The sequence below is a fragment of the Hypanus sabinus genome, chromosome 26 (assembly GCF_030144855.1).
Source record: "Hypanus sabinus isolate sHypSab1 chromosome 26, sHypSab1.hap1, whole genome shotgun sequence".
NCBI lineage: Eukaryota > Metazoa > Chordata > Chondrichthyes > Myliobatiformes > Dasyatidae > Hypanus > Hypanus sabinus.
The window spans coordinates 2,080,267-2,097,521 of record NC_082731.1 but is presented as its reverse complement, the minus strand read 5'-3'; the positions used below and the strand labels follow the sequence as shown (position 1 = coordinate 2,097,521).

The window sequence follows — 17,255 nt, the reverse complement described above, 5'->3', positions numbered from 1 at the left end:
TGGAAACACCTGTAAGCACTGACACAACCCTGGGACCAACTGTAAACACTGACACAACACTGGGACCAACTGAAAACACTGACACAACCCTGGGACCTCCTGTAAACACTGATGCGCGCCCAGGGACCACCTGTAAACACTGACAAAACCCTGGGGCCACCTGTAAACACTGACACAACACTGGGACCACCGGTAAATACTTACACAACCCCAGGACCACTGGTAAACACTGATACACTCCCTGGGACCGCCTGTAAACACTGATACACTCCGCGGGACCGCCTGTAAACACTGACACAACCCCAGGACCACCTGTAATCACTGATACACTCCCTGGGATTGCCTATAAACACTGACACAACACTGGGACCACCGGTAAACACTTACACAACCCCAGGACCACTGGTAAACACTGATACACTCCCTGGGACCACCTGTAAACACTGATACACTCACTGGGACCACTTGTAAACACTGACACAACCCCGGGACCACCTGTAAACACTGATACACTCCCAGGGAAACCCTGTAAACACTGATACACTCACTGGGAAGCCCTGTAAACACTGACACAACTGACACAACGCAGGGACAGCCTGTAAACACTGATACACTCGCCAGGACCACCTGTAAACACTGTTACACTCTCTAGGACTGACTGTAAACAGTGACACAACCCCGGGACCACCTGTAAACACTGATACACTCCCAGGGAAGCCCTGTAAACACTGATACACTCCCTGGGACTGCCTATAAACACTGACACAACACTGGGACCACCGGTAAACATTTACACAACCCCAGGACCACTGGTAAACACTGATACACTCCCTGGGACCACCTGTAAACACTGATTAAACTCCTTGGAAACACCTGTAAGCACTGCCACAACCCTGGGACCAACTGTAAACACTGACACAACCCTGGGACCAACTGAAAACACTGACACAACCCTGGGACAGCCTGTAAACACTGACAAACTACCTGGGACCTCCTGTAAACACTGATGCGCGCCCAGGGACCACCTGTAAACACTGACAAAACCCTGGGGCCACCTGTAAACACTGACACAACACTGGGACCACCGGAAAACACTTACACAACCCCAGGACCACTGGTAAACACTGATACACTGACTGGGACCGCCTGTAAACACAGATACTCTCCCCGGGACCACCTGTAAACACTGACACAACCCCAGGACCACCTGTAAACACTGACACATCCCCGGGACCAACTGAAAATACTGACATAACCCTGGGACAGCCTGTAAACACTGACAAACTACCTGGGACCTCCTGCAAACACTGATACGCGCACAGGGACCACCTGTAAACACTGACAAAACCCTGGGACCACCTGTAAACACTGACAAATCCCTGGGACCAACTGTAATCACTGATACACTCCCTGGGACTGCCTATAAACACTGACACAACACTGGGACCACCGGTAAACACTTACACAACCCCAGGACCACTGGTAAACACTGATACACTCCCTGGGACCACCTGTAAACACTGATACACTCCGCGGGACTGCCTGTAAACACTGATACACTCACTGGGACCACTTGTAAACACTGACACAACCCCGGGACCACCTGTAAACACTGATAAACTCCCTGGGACCACCAGTAAACACTGATACACTCCCAGGGAAACCCTGTAAACACTGATACACTCACTGGGAAGCCCTGTAAACACTGACACAACCGACACAACCCAGGGACAGCCTGTAAACACTGATACACTCGCCAGGACCACCTGTAAACACTGTTACACTCTCTGGGACTGACTGTAAACAGTGACACAACCCCGGGACCACCTGTAAACACTGATACACTCCCAGGGAAGCCCTGTAAACACTGATACACTCACTGGGACTGACTGTAAACACTGACACACTCACTGGGACTGACTGTAAACACTGACACAACCCCGGGACCACCTGTAAACACTGACACAACCCCAGGACCACCGGTAAACACTGATACACTCCCTGGGACCTCCTGTAAAAACTGATACACTCACTGGAAAGCCCTGTAAACATTTACACAACGCCAGGACCACCTGTAAACACTGACACAACCCAAGGACAGCCTGTAAACACCGATACACTCCCTGGGACCGCCTGTAAACACTGATACACTCTCTGGGACTGACTGTAAACATTGACACAACGCCAGGACCACCTGTAAACACTGACACAAACCAAGGACAGCCTGTAAACACTGATACACTCGCCGGGACCACCTGTAAACACTGATACACTCTCCGGGACTGACTGTAAACAGTGACACAACCCCGGGACCACCTGTAAACACTGACACATCCCCGGGACCAACTGAAAACACTGACACAACCCTGGGACAGCCTGTAAATACTGACAAACTACCTGGGACCTCCTGCAAACACTGATACGCGCCCAGGGACCACCTGTAAACACTGACAAAACCCTGGGACCACCTGTAAACACTGACAAATCCCTGGGACCACCTGTAAACACTGATACACTCCCTGGGATTCCCTGGCAAACACTGATACCCTCCCTGGGACTCACTGGGAAACACTGATACAATCCCTGGGAAGCGCAGTAAACACTGACACAATGCCGGGACCGCCTGTAAACACTGATACACTCCTTGGAAACACCTGTAAGCACTGACACAACCCTGGGACCAACTGTAAACACTGACACAACACTGGGACCAACTAAAAACACTGACACAACCCTGGGACCTCCTGTAAACACTGATGCGCGCCCAGGGACCACCTGTAAACACTGACAAAACCCTGGGGCCACCTGTAAACACTGACACAACACTGGGACCACCGGTAAATACTTACACAACCCCAGGACCACTGGTAAACACTGATACACTCCCTGGGACCGCCTGTAAACACTGATACACTCCGCGGGACCGCCTGTAAACACTGACACAACCCCAGGACCACCTGTAATCACTGATACACTCCCTGGGACTGCCTATAAACACTGACACAACACTGGGACCACCGGTAAACACTTACACAACCCCAGGACCACTGGTAAACACTGATACACTCCCTGGGACCACCTGTAAACACTGATACACTCACTGGGACCACTTGTAAACACTGACACAACCCCGGGACCACCTGTAAACACTGATACACTCCCAGGGAAACCCTGTTAACACTGATACACTCACTGGGAAGCCCTGTAAACACTGACACAACCGACACAACGCAGGGACAGCCTGTAAACACTGATACACTCGCCAGGACCACCTGTAAACACTGTTACACTCTCTAGGACTGACTGTAAACAGTGACACAACCCCGGGACCACCTGTAAACACTGATACACTCCCAGGGAAGCCCTGTAAACACTGATACACTCCCTGGGACTGCCTATAAACACTGACACAACACTGGGACCACCGGTAAACATTTACACAACCCCAGGACCACTGGTAAACACTGATACACTCCCTGGGACCACCTGTAAACACTGATTAAACTCCTTGGAAACACCTGTAAGCACTGCCACAACCCTGGGACCAACTGAAAACACTGACACAACCCTGGGACCAACTGAAAACACTGACACAACCCTGGGACAGCCTGTAAACACTGACAAACTACCTGGGACCTCCTGTAAACACTGATGCGCGCCCAGGGACCACCTGTAAACACTGACAAAACCCTGGGGACACCTGTAAACACTGACACAACACTGGGACCACCGGAAAACACTTACACAACCCCAGGACCACTGGTAAACACTGATACACTGACTGGGACCGCCTGTAAACACAGATACTCTCCCCGGGACCACCTGTAAACACTGACACAACCCCAGGACCACCTGTAAACACTGACACATCCCCGGGACCAACTGAAAATACTGACATAACCCTGGGACAGCCTGTAAACACTGACAAACTACCTGGGACCTCCTGCAAACACTGATACGCGCACAGGGACCACCTGTAAACACTGACAAAACCCTGGGACCACCTGTAAACACTGACAAATCCCTGGGACCAACTGTAAACACTGACACAACCCTGGGACCAACTGAAAACACTGACACAACCCTGGGACAGCCTGTAAACACTGACAAACTACCTGGGACCTCCTGTAAACACTGATGCGCGCCCAGGGACCACCTGTAAACACTGACAAAACCCTGGGGCCACCTGTAAACACTGACACAACAGTGGGACCACCGGTAAACACTTACACAACCCCAGGACCACTGGTAAACACTGATACACTCCCTGGGACTGCCTGTAAACACTGATACACTCCGCCGGACCGCCTGTAAACACTGACACAACACCGGGACCACTTGTAAACACTGACACAACCCCGGGACCACCTGTAAACACTGATAAACTCCCTGGGACCACCTGTAAACACTGATACACTCCCAGGGAAACCCTGTAAACACTGATACACTCACTGGGAAGCCCTGTAAACATTGACACAACGCCGGGACCACCTGTAAACACTGATACACTCTCTGGGACTGACTGTAAACAGTGACACAACCCCGGGACCACCTGTAAACACTGACACAACCCCAGGACCACCGGTAAACACTGATACACTCCCTGGGACCGCCTGTAAACACTGATACACTCCGCGGGACCGCCTGTAAACACTGACACAAACCCGGGACCACTTTTAAACACTGACACAACCCCAGGACCACCTGTAAACACTGATACACTCCCTGGGACCACCTGTAAACACTGATACACTCCCAGGGAAGCCCTGTAAACACTGATACAATCACTGGGAAGCCCTGTAAACACCGACACAACGCCGGGACCACCTGTAAACACTGACACAACCCCAGGACCACCGGTAAACACTGATACACTCCCTGGGACCGCCTGTAAACACTGATACACGCAGCGGGACTGCCTGTAAACACTGACACAGCCCCAGGACCACCTGTAAACACTGATACACTCCCTGGGAAGCCCTGTAAACACCGATACACTCCCTGGGACCACTGGTAAACACTGACACAACCCCGGGACCACCTGTAAACACTGACACAAACCCCAGGACATCTGGTAAACACTGATACACTCCGCGGGACCGCCTGTAAACACTGACACAACCCCAGGACCACCTGTAATCACTGATACACTCCCTGGGACTGCCTATAAACACTGACACAACACTGGGACCACCGGTAAACACTTACACAACCCCAGGACCACTGGTAAACACTGATACACTCCCTGGGACCACCTGTAAACACTGATACACTCCGCGGGACTGCCTGTAAACACTGATACACTCACTGGGACCACTTGTAAACACTGACACAACCCCGGGACCACCTGTAAACACTGATAAACTCCCTGGGACAACCAGTAAACACTGATACACTCCCAGGGAAACCCTGTAAACACTGATACACTCACTGGGAAGCCCTGTAAACACTGACACAACCGACACAACCCAGGGACTGCCTGTAAACACTGATACACTCGCCAGGACCACCTGTAAACACTGTTACACTCTCTGGGACTGACTGTAAACAGTGACACAACCCCGGGACCACCTGTAAACACTGATACACTCCCAGGGAAGCCCTGTAAACACTGATACACTCACTGGGACTGACTGTAAACACTGACACACTCTCTGGGACTGACTGTAAACACTGACACAACCCCGGGACCACCTGTAAACACTGACACAACCCGAGGACCACTGGTAAACACTGATACACTCCCTGGGACCACCTGTAAACACTGATACACTCACTGGAAAGCCTTGTAAACATTTACACAACGCCAGGACCACCTGTAAACACTGACACAACCCAAGGACAGCCTGTAAACACCGATACACTCCCTGGGACCGCCTGTAAACACTGATACACTCTCTGGGACTGACTGTAAACATTGACACAACGCCAGGACCACCTGTAAACACTGATACACTCCCTGGGACCACCTGTAAACACTGATACACTCCCAGGGAAGCCCTGTAAACACTGATACAATCACTGGGAAGCCCTGTAAACACCGACACAACGCCGGGACCACCTGTAAACACTGACACAACCCCAGGACCACCGGTAAACACTGATACACTCCCTGGGACCGCCTGTAAACACTGATACACGCAGCGGGACTGCCTGTAAACACTGACACAGCCCCAGGACCACCTGTAAACACTGATACACTCCCTGGGAAGCCCTGTAAACACCGATACACTCCCTGGGACCACTGGTAAACACTGTCACAACCGCGGGACCACCTGTAAACACTGACACAAACCCCAGGACATCTGGTAAACACTGATACACTCCGCGGGACCGCCTGTAAACACTGACACAACCCCAGGACCACCTGTAATCACTGATACACTCCCTGGGACTGCCTATAAACACTGACACAACACTGGGACCACCGGTAAACACTTACACAACCCCAGGACCACTGGTAAACACTGATACACTCCCTGGGACCACCTGTAAACACTGATACACTCCGCGGGACTGCCTGTAAACACTGATACACTCACTGGGACCACTTGTAAACACTGACACAACCCCGGGACCACCTGTAAACACTGATAAACTCCCTGGGACAACCAGTAAACACTGATACACTCCCAGGGAAACCCTGTAAACACTGATACACTCACTGGGAAGCCCTGTAAACACTGACACAACCGACACAACCCAGGGACTGCCTGTAAACACTGATACACTCGCCAGGACCACCTGTAAACACTGTTACACTCTCTGGGACTGACTGTAAACAGTGACACAACCCCGGGACCACCTGTAAACACTGATACACTCCCAGGGAAGCCCTGTAAACACTGATACACTCACTGGGACTGACTGTAAACACTGACACACTCTCTGGGACTGACTGTAAACACTGACACAACCCCGGGACCACCTGTAAACACTGACACAACCCCAGGACCACCGGTAAACACTGATACACTCCCTGGGACCACCTGTAAACACTGATACACTCACTGGAAAGCCTTGTAAACATTTACACAACGCCAGGACCACCTGTAAACACTGACACAACCCAAGGACAGCCTGTAAACACCGATACACTCCCTGGGACCGCCTGTAAACACTGATACACTCTCTGGGACTGACTGTAAACATTGACACAACGCCAGGACCACCTGTAAACACTGACACAACCCAAGGACAGCCTGTAAACACTGATACACTCGCCGCGACCACCTGTAAACACTGATACACTCTCTGGGACTGACTGTAAACAGTGACACAACCCCGGGACCACCTGTAAACACTGACACATCCCCGGGACCAACTGAAAACACTGACACAACCCTGGGACAGCCTGTAAACACTGACAAACTACCTGGGACCTCCTGCAAACACTGATACGCGCCCAGGGACCACCTGTAAACACTGACAAAACCCTGGGACCACCTGTAAACACTGACAAATCCCTGGGACCACCTGTAAACACTGATACACTCCCTGGGATTCTCTGGCAAACACTGATACCCTCCCTGGGACTCCCTGGGAAACACTGATACAATCCCTGGGAAGCGCAGTAAACACTGACACAATGCCGGGACCGCCTGTAAACACTGATACACTCCTTGGAAACACCTGTAAGCACTGACACAACCCTGGGACCAACTGTAAACACTGACACAACCCTGGGACCAACTGAAAACACTGACACAACCCTGGGACCTCCTGTAAACACTGATGCGCGCCCAGGGACCACCTGTAAACACTGACAAAACCCTGGGGCCACCTGTAAACACTGACACAACACTGGGACCACCGGTAAACACTTACACAACCCCAGGACCACTGGTAAACACTGATACACTCCCTGGGACTGCCTGTAAACACTGATACACTCCGCCGGACCGCCTGTAAACACTGACACAACACCGGGACCACTTGTAAACACTGACACAACCCCGGGACCACCTGTAAACACTGATAAACTCCCTGGGACCACCTGTAAACACTGATACACTCACAGGGAAACCCTGTAAACACTGATACACTCACTGGGAAGCCCTGTAAACATTGACACAATGCCAGGACCACCTGTAAACACTGACACAACCCAAGGACAGCCTGTAAACACTGATACACTCGCCGGGACCACCTGTAAACACTGATACACTCTCTGGGACTGACTGTAAACAGTGACACAACCCCGGGACCACCTGTAAACACTGACACAACCCCAGGACCACCGGTAAACACTGATACACTCCCTGGGACCGCCTGTAAACACTGATACACTCCGCGGGACCGCCTGTAAACACTGACACAAACCCGGGACCACTTTTAAACACTGACACAACCCCAGGACCACCTGTAAACACTGATACACTCCCTGGGACCACCTGTAAACACTGATACACTCCCAGGGAAGCCCTGTAAACACTGATACAATCACTGGGAAGCCCTGTAAACACCGACACAACGCCGGGACCACCTGTAAACACTGACACAACCCCAGGACCACCGGTAAACACTGATACACTCCCTGGGACCGCCTGTAAACACTGATACACGCCGCGGGACTGCCTGTAAACACTGACACAACCCCAGGACCACCTGTAAACACTGATACACTCCCTGGGAAGCCCTGTAAACACTGATACACTCCCTGGGACCACTGGTAAACACTGACACAACCCCGGGATCACCTGTAAACACTGATACACTCCCTGGGACCACTTGTAAACACTGACACAACCCCGGGATCACCTGTAATCACTGATACACTCCCTGGGACTGCCTATAAACACTGACACAACACTGGGACCACCGGTAAACACTTACACAACCCCAGGACCACTGGTAAACACTGATACACTCCGCGGGACTGCCTGTAAATACTGATACACTCACTGGGACCACTTGTAAACACTGACACAACCCCGGGACCACCTGTAAACACTGATAACCTTCCTGGGACCACCAGTAAACACTGATACACTCCCAGGGAAACCCTGTAAACACTGATACACTCACTGGGAAGCCCTGTAAACACTGACACAACCGACACAACCCAGGGACAGCCTGTAAACACTGATACACTAGCCAGGACCACCTGTAAACACTGTTACACTCTCTGGGACTGACTGTAAACAGTGACACAACACCGGGACCACCTGTAAACACTGATACACTCCCAGGGAAGCCCTGTAAACACTGATACACTCACTGGGACTGACTGTAAACACTGACACACTCTCTGGGACTGACTGTAAACACTGACACAACCCCGGGACCACCTGTAAACACTGACACAACCCCAGGACCACCGGTAAACACTGATACACTCCCTGGGACCGCCTGTAAACACTGATACACTCCCTGGAAAGCCCTGTAAACATTTACACAACGCCAGGACCACCTGTAAACACTGACACAACCCAAGGACAGCCTGTAAACACTGATACACTCCCTGGGACCGCCTGTAAACACTGATACACTCTCTGGGACTGACTGTAAACATTGACACAACGCCAGGACCACCTGTAAACACTGACACATCCCAAGGACAGCCTGTAAACACTGATACACTCGCTGGGACCACCTGTAAACACTGACACAACCCAAGGACAGCCTGTAAACACTGATACACTCGCCGGGACCACCTGTAAACACTGATACACTCTCTGGGACTGACTGTAAACAGTGACACAACCCCGGGACCACCTGTAAACACTGACACAACCCCAGGACCACCGGTAAACACTGATACACTCCCTGGGACCGCCTGTAAACACTGATACACGCCGCGGGACTGCCTGTAAACACTGACACAACCCCAGGACCACCTGTAAACACTGATACACTCCCTGGGAAGCCCTGTAAACACTGATACACTCCCTGGGACCACTGGTAAACACTGACACAACCCCGGGATCACCTGTAAACACTGATACACTCCCTGGGACCACTTGTAAACACTGATACACTCCGCGGGACCGCCTGTAAACACTGACACAAACCCGGGACCACTTTTAAACACTGACACAACCCCAGGACCACCTGTAAACACTGATACACTCCCTGGGACCACCTGTAAACACTGATACACTCCCAGGGAAGCTCTGTAAACACTGTTACAATCACTGGGAAGCCCTGTAAACACCGACACAACGCCGGGACCACCTGTAAACACTGACACAACCCCAGGACCACCGGTAAACACTGATACACTCCCTGGGACCGCCTGTAAACACTGATACACGCCGCGGGACTGCCTGTAAACACTGACACAATCCCAGGACCACCTGTAAACACTGATACACTCCCTGGGAAGCCCTGTAAACACTGATACACTCCCTGGGACTACTGGTAAACACTGACACAACCCCGGGATCACCTGTAAACACTGATACACTCCCTGGGACCACTTGTAAACACTGACACAACCCCGGGATCACCTGTAATCACTGATACACTCCCTGGGACTGCCTATAAACACTGACACAACACTGGGACCACCGGTAAACACTTACACAACCCCAGGACCACTGGTAAACACTGATACACTCCGCGGGACTGCCTGTAAACACTGATACACTCACTGGGACCACTTGTAAACACTGACACAACCCCGGGACCACCTGTAAACACTGATAAACTCCCTGGGACCACCAGTAAACACTGATACACTCCCAGGGAAACCCTGTAAACACTGATACACTCACTGGGAAGCCCTGTAAACACTGACACAACCGACACAACCCAGGGACAGCCTGTAAACACTGATACACTCGCCAGGACCACCTGTAAACACTGTTACACTCTCTGGGACTGACTGTAAACAGTGACACAACCCCGGGACCACCTGTAAACACTGATACACTCCCAGGGAAGCCCTGTAAACACTGATACACTCACTGGGACTGACTGTAAACACTGACACACTCTCTGGGACTGACTGTAAACACTGACACAACCCTGGGACCACCTGTAAACACTGATACACTCCCTGGGACCGCCTGTAAACACTGATACACTCCGCGGGACCGCCTGTAAACACTGAAACAAACCCGGGACCACTTTTAAACACTGACACAACCCCAGGACCACCTGTAAACACTGATACACTCCCTGGGACCACCTGTAAACACTGACACAAACCCCAGGACATCTGGTAAACACTGATACACTCCCTGGGACCGCCTGTAAACACTGATACACTCCGCGGGACCGCCTGTAAACACTGACACAACCCCAGGACCACCTGTAATCACTGATACACTCCCTGGGACTGACTATAAACACTGACACAACACTGGGACCACCGGTAAACACTTACACAACCCCAGGACCACTGGTAAACACTGATACACTCCCTGGGACCACCTGTAAACACTGATACACTCCGCGGGACTGCCTGTAAACACTGATACACTCGCCAGGACCACCTGTAAACACTGTTACACTCTCTGGGACTGATTGTAAACAGTGACACAACCCCGGGACCACCTGTAAACACTGATACACTCCCAGGGAAGCCCTGTAAACACTGATACACTCACTGGGACTGACTGTAAACACTGACACACTCTCTGGGACTGACTGTAAACACTGACACAACCCCGGGACCACCTGTAAACACTGACACAACCCCAGGACCACCGGTAAACACTGATACACTCCCTGGGACCGCCTGTAAACACTGATACACTCACTGGGAAGCCCTGTAAACATTTACACAACGCCAGGACCACCTGTAAACACTGACACAACCCAAGGACAGCCTGTAAACACCGATACACTCGCCGGGACCACCTGTAAACACTGATACACTCTCTGGGACTGACTGTAAACAGTGACACAACCCCGGGACCACCTGTAAACACTGACACAACCCCAGGACCACAGGTAAACACTGATACACTCCGCGGGACCGCCTGTAAACACTGACACGAACCTGGGACCACTTTTAAACACTGACACAACCCCAGGACCACCTGTAAACACTGATACACTCCCTGGGACCACCTGTAAACACAGATACACTCCCAGGGAAGCCTTGTAAACACTGATACAATCACTGGGAAGCCCTGTAAACACCGACACAACGCCGGGACCACCTGTAAACACTGACACAACCCCAGGACCACCGGTAAACACTGATACACTCCCTGGGACCGCCTGTAAACACTGATACACGCCGCGAGACTGCCTGTAAACACTGACACAACACCAGGACCACCTGTAAACACTGATGCACTCACAGGGAAGCCCTGTAAACACTGATACACTCCCTGGGAAGACCTGTAAACATTTACACAACGCCAGGACCACCTGTAAACACTGACACAACCCCAGGACCACCGGTAAACACTGATGCACTCCCCGGGACCGCCTGTAAACACTGATACCTGCCGCGGGACTGCCTGAAAACACTGACACAACCCCAGGACCACCTGTAAACACTGATGCACTCCCTGGGAAGCCCTGTAAACACTGATACACTCACTGGGAAGACCTGTAAACATTTACGCAACGCCAGGACCACCTGTAAACACTGACACAACCCAAGGACAGCCTGTAAACACTGATACACTCCCTGGGACCGCCTGTAAACACTGATACACTCTCTGGGACTGACTGTAAACATTGACACAATGCCAGGACCACCTGTAAACACTGACACAACCCAAGGACAGCCTGTAAACACTGATATACTCGCCGGGACCACCTGTAAACACTGACACAACCCAAGGACAGCCTGTAAACACTGATACACTCCCTGGGACCGCCTGTAAACACTGATACACTCTCTGGGACTGACTGTAAACAGTGACACAACCCCGGGACCACCGGTAAACACTGATACACTCCCTGGGACCGCCTGTAAACACTGATACACTCCGCGGGACCGCCGGTAAACACTGAAACAAACCCGGGACCACTTTTAAACACTGACCCAACCCCAGGACCACCTGTAAACACTGATACACTCCCTGGGACCACCTGTAAACACTGATACACTCCCAGGGAAGCCCTGTAAACACTGATACAATCACTGGGAAGCCCTGTAAACACCGACAAAACGCCGGGACCACCTGTAAACACTGACACAACCCCAGGACCACCGGGAAACACTGATACACTCCCTGGGACCGCCTGTAAACACTGATACACGCCGCGGGACTGCCTGTAAACACTGACACAACCCCGGGACCACCTGTAAACACTGACACAACCCCGGGACCACCTGTAAACACTGATACACTCCCCGGGACCACCTGTAATCACTGACACAACCACGGGACCACTTGTAAGCACTGACACAACCCCGGGACCACCTGTAAACACTGACACAACACTGGGAACGCCTCTAAACAATGATACACTCCCCGGGACCACCTGTAAACACTGACACAACCCCGGGACCACCTGTAAACACTGATACACTCCCCGGGACCACCTGTAAACACTGACACAACCCCAGGACCTCCTGTAAACACTGATACACTCACTGGGACAGCCTGTAAACACTGACACAACGCCGGGACCACATGTAAACACTGACACAACCCAAGGACAGCCTGTAAACACTGATACACTCCCTGGGACCGCCTGTAAACACTGACACAACGCCGGGACCACATGTAAACACTGACACAACCCAAGGACAGCCTGTAAACACTGATACACTCGCCGGAACCACCTGTAAACACTGATACACTACCCGGGACTGCCTGTAAACAGTGACACAACCACGGGACCACCTGTAAACACTGACACAAACCCCAGGACATCTGGTAAACACTGATACACACCCTGGGACCGCCTGTAAACACTGATACACCCCATGGGACCGCCTGTAAACACTGACACAACCCCAGGACCACCTGTAATCACTGATACACTCCCTGGGACTGCCTATAAACACTGACACAACACTGGGACCACCGGTAAACACTTACACAACCCCAGGACCACTGGTAAACACTGATACACTCCCTGGGACCACCTGTAAACACTGATACACTCCGCGGGACTGCCTGTAAACACTGATACACTCACTGGGACCACTTGTAAACACTGACACAACCCCGGGACCACCTGTAAACACTGATAAACTCCCTGGGACCACCAGTAAACACTGATACACTCCCAGGGAAACCCTGTAAACACTGATACACTCACTGGGAAGCCCTGTAAACACTGACACAATCGACACAACCCAGGGACAGCCTGTAAACACTGATACACTCGCCAGGACCACCTGTAAACACTGTTACACTCTCTGGGACTGACTGTAAACAGTGACACAACCCCGGGACCACCTGTAAACACTGATACACTCCCAGGGAAGCCCTGTAAACACTGATACACTCACTGGGACTGACTGTAAACACTGACACACTCTCTGCGACTGACTGTAAACACTGACACAACCCCGGGACCACCTGTAAACACTGACACAACCCCAGGACCACCGGTAAACACTGATACACTCCCTGGGACCGCCTGTAAACACTGATACACTCACTGGGAAGCCCTGTAAACATTTACACAATGCCAGGACCACCTGTAAACACTGACACAACCCAAGGACAGCCTGTAAACACCGATACACTTGCCGGGACCACCTGTAAACACTGATACACTCTCTGGGACTGACTGTAAACAGTGACACAACCCCGGGACCACCTGTAAACTCTGACACAACCCCAGGACCACAGGTAAACACTGATACACTCCGCGGGACCGCCTGTAAACACTGACACAAACCCGGGACCACTTTTAAACACTGACACAACCCCAGGACCACCTGTAAACACTGATACACTCCCTGGGACCACCTGTAAACACTGATACACTCCCAGGGAAGCCCTGTAAACACTGATACAATCACTGGGAAGCCCTGTAAACACCGACACAATGCCGGGACCACCTGTAAACACTGACACAACCCCAGGACCACCGGTAAACACTGATACACTCCCTGGGACCGCCTGTAAACACTGATACACGCCGCGGGACTGCCTGTAAACACTGACACAACCCCAGGACCACCTGTAAACACTGACACAACACTGGGAACGCCTGTAAACAATGATACACTCCCTGGGACCCCCTGTAAACACTGACACAACCCCGGGACCACCTGTAAGCACTGACACAACCCCGGGACCACCTGTAAACACTGATAAACTACATGGGAAGCCCTGTAAACACTGATACAACCCCAGGAGCACCTGTAAACACTGATACAACCCCAGGACCACCTGTAATCACTGACAGAACCACGGGACCACTTGTAAGCACTGACACAACCCCGGGACCACCTGTAAACACTGATACACTCCCTGGGACCAGCTGGAAACATTGACACAACCCCAGGACCACCAATAAACACTGACACAACACTGGGAACGCCTGTAAACAATGATACACTCCCCGGGACCACCTGTAAACACTGACACAACCCCGGGACCACCTGTAAACACTGATACACTCCCCGGGACCACCTGTAAACACTGACACAACCCCAGGACCTCCTGTAAACACTGATACACTCACTGGGACAGCCTGTAAACACTGATACACTCCCCGGGACCACCTGTAAACACTGACACAACGCCGGGACCACATGTAAACACTGACACAACCCAAGGACAGCCTGTAAACACTGATACACTCCCCGGGACCGCCTGTAAACACTGACACAACGCCGGGACCACATGTAAACACTGACACAACCCAAGGACAGCCTGTAAACACTGATACACTCGCCGGAACCACCTGTAAACACTGATACACTACCCGGGACTGCCTGTAAACAGTGACACAACCCCGGGACCACCTGTAAACACTGACACAAACCCCAGGACATCTGGTAAACACTGATACACACCCTGGGACCGCCTGTAAACACTGATACACCCCACGGGACCGCCTGTAAACACTGACACAACCCCAGGACCACCTGTAATCACTGATACACTCCCTGGGACTGCCTATAAACACTGACACAACACTGGGACCACCGGTAAACACTTACACAACCCCAGGACCACTGGTAAACACTGATACACTCCCTGGGACCACCTGTAAACACTGATACACTCCGCGGGACTGCCTGTAAACACTGATACCCTCACTGGGACCACTTGTAAACACTGACACAACCCCGGGACCACCTGTAAACACTGATAAACTCCCTGGGACCACCAGTAAACACTGATACACTCCCAGGGAAACCCTGTAAACACTGATACACTCACTGGGAAGCCCTGTAAACACTGACACAACCGACACAACCCAGGGACAGCCTGTAAACACTGATACACTCGCCAGGACCACCTGTAAACACTGTTACACTCTCTGGGACTGACTGTAAACAGTGACACAACCCCGGGACCACCTGTAAACACTGACACAAACCCGGGACCACTTTTAAACACTGACACAACCCCAGGACCACCTGTAAACACTGATACACTCCCTGGGACCACCTGTAAACACTGATACACTCCCAGGGAAGCCCTGTAAACACTGATACAATCACTGGGAAGCCCTGTAAACACCGACACAACGCCGGGACCACCTGTAAACACTGACACAACCCCAGGACCACCGGTAAACACTGATACACTCCCTGGGACCGCCTGTAAACACTGATACACGCCGCGGGACTGCCTGTAAACACTGACACAACCCCAGGACCACCTGTAAACACTGATACACTCCCTGGGAAGCCCTGTAAACACTGATACACTCCCTGGGACAACTGGTAAACACTGACACAACCCCGGGATCACCTGTAAACACTGATACACTCCCTGGGACCACTTGTAAACACTGACACAACCCCGGGATCACCTGTAATCACTGATACACTCCCTGGGACTGCCTATAAACACTGACACAACACTGGGACCACCGGTAAACACTTACACAACCCCAGGACCACTGGTAAACACTGATACACTCCGCGGGACTGCCTGTAAATACTGATACACTCACTGGGACCACTTGTAAACACTGACACAACGCCGGGACCACCTGTAAACACTGATAAACTTCCTGGGACCACCAGTAAACACTGATACACTCCCAGGGAAACCCTGTAAACACTGATACACTCACTGGGAAGCCCTGTAAACACTGACACAACCGACACAACCCAGGGACAGCCTGTAAACACTGATACACTAGCCAGGACCACCTGTAAACACTGTTACACTCTCTGGGACTGACTGTAAACAGTGACA

The 17,255-nt window shown here is 51.7% G+C and overlaps 1 protein-coding gene across 1 annotated transcript in view; it reads right to left on the bottom strand.

Annotated features, from left to right (window-relative positions):
* Window positions 1–17,255, bottom strand: part of LOC132381762 (calpain-8-like) — a 284,308-nt gene that overhangs the window by 226,290 nt on the left and 40,763 nt on the right. The gene's annotated exons all lie outside the window — the stretch shown is intronic.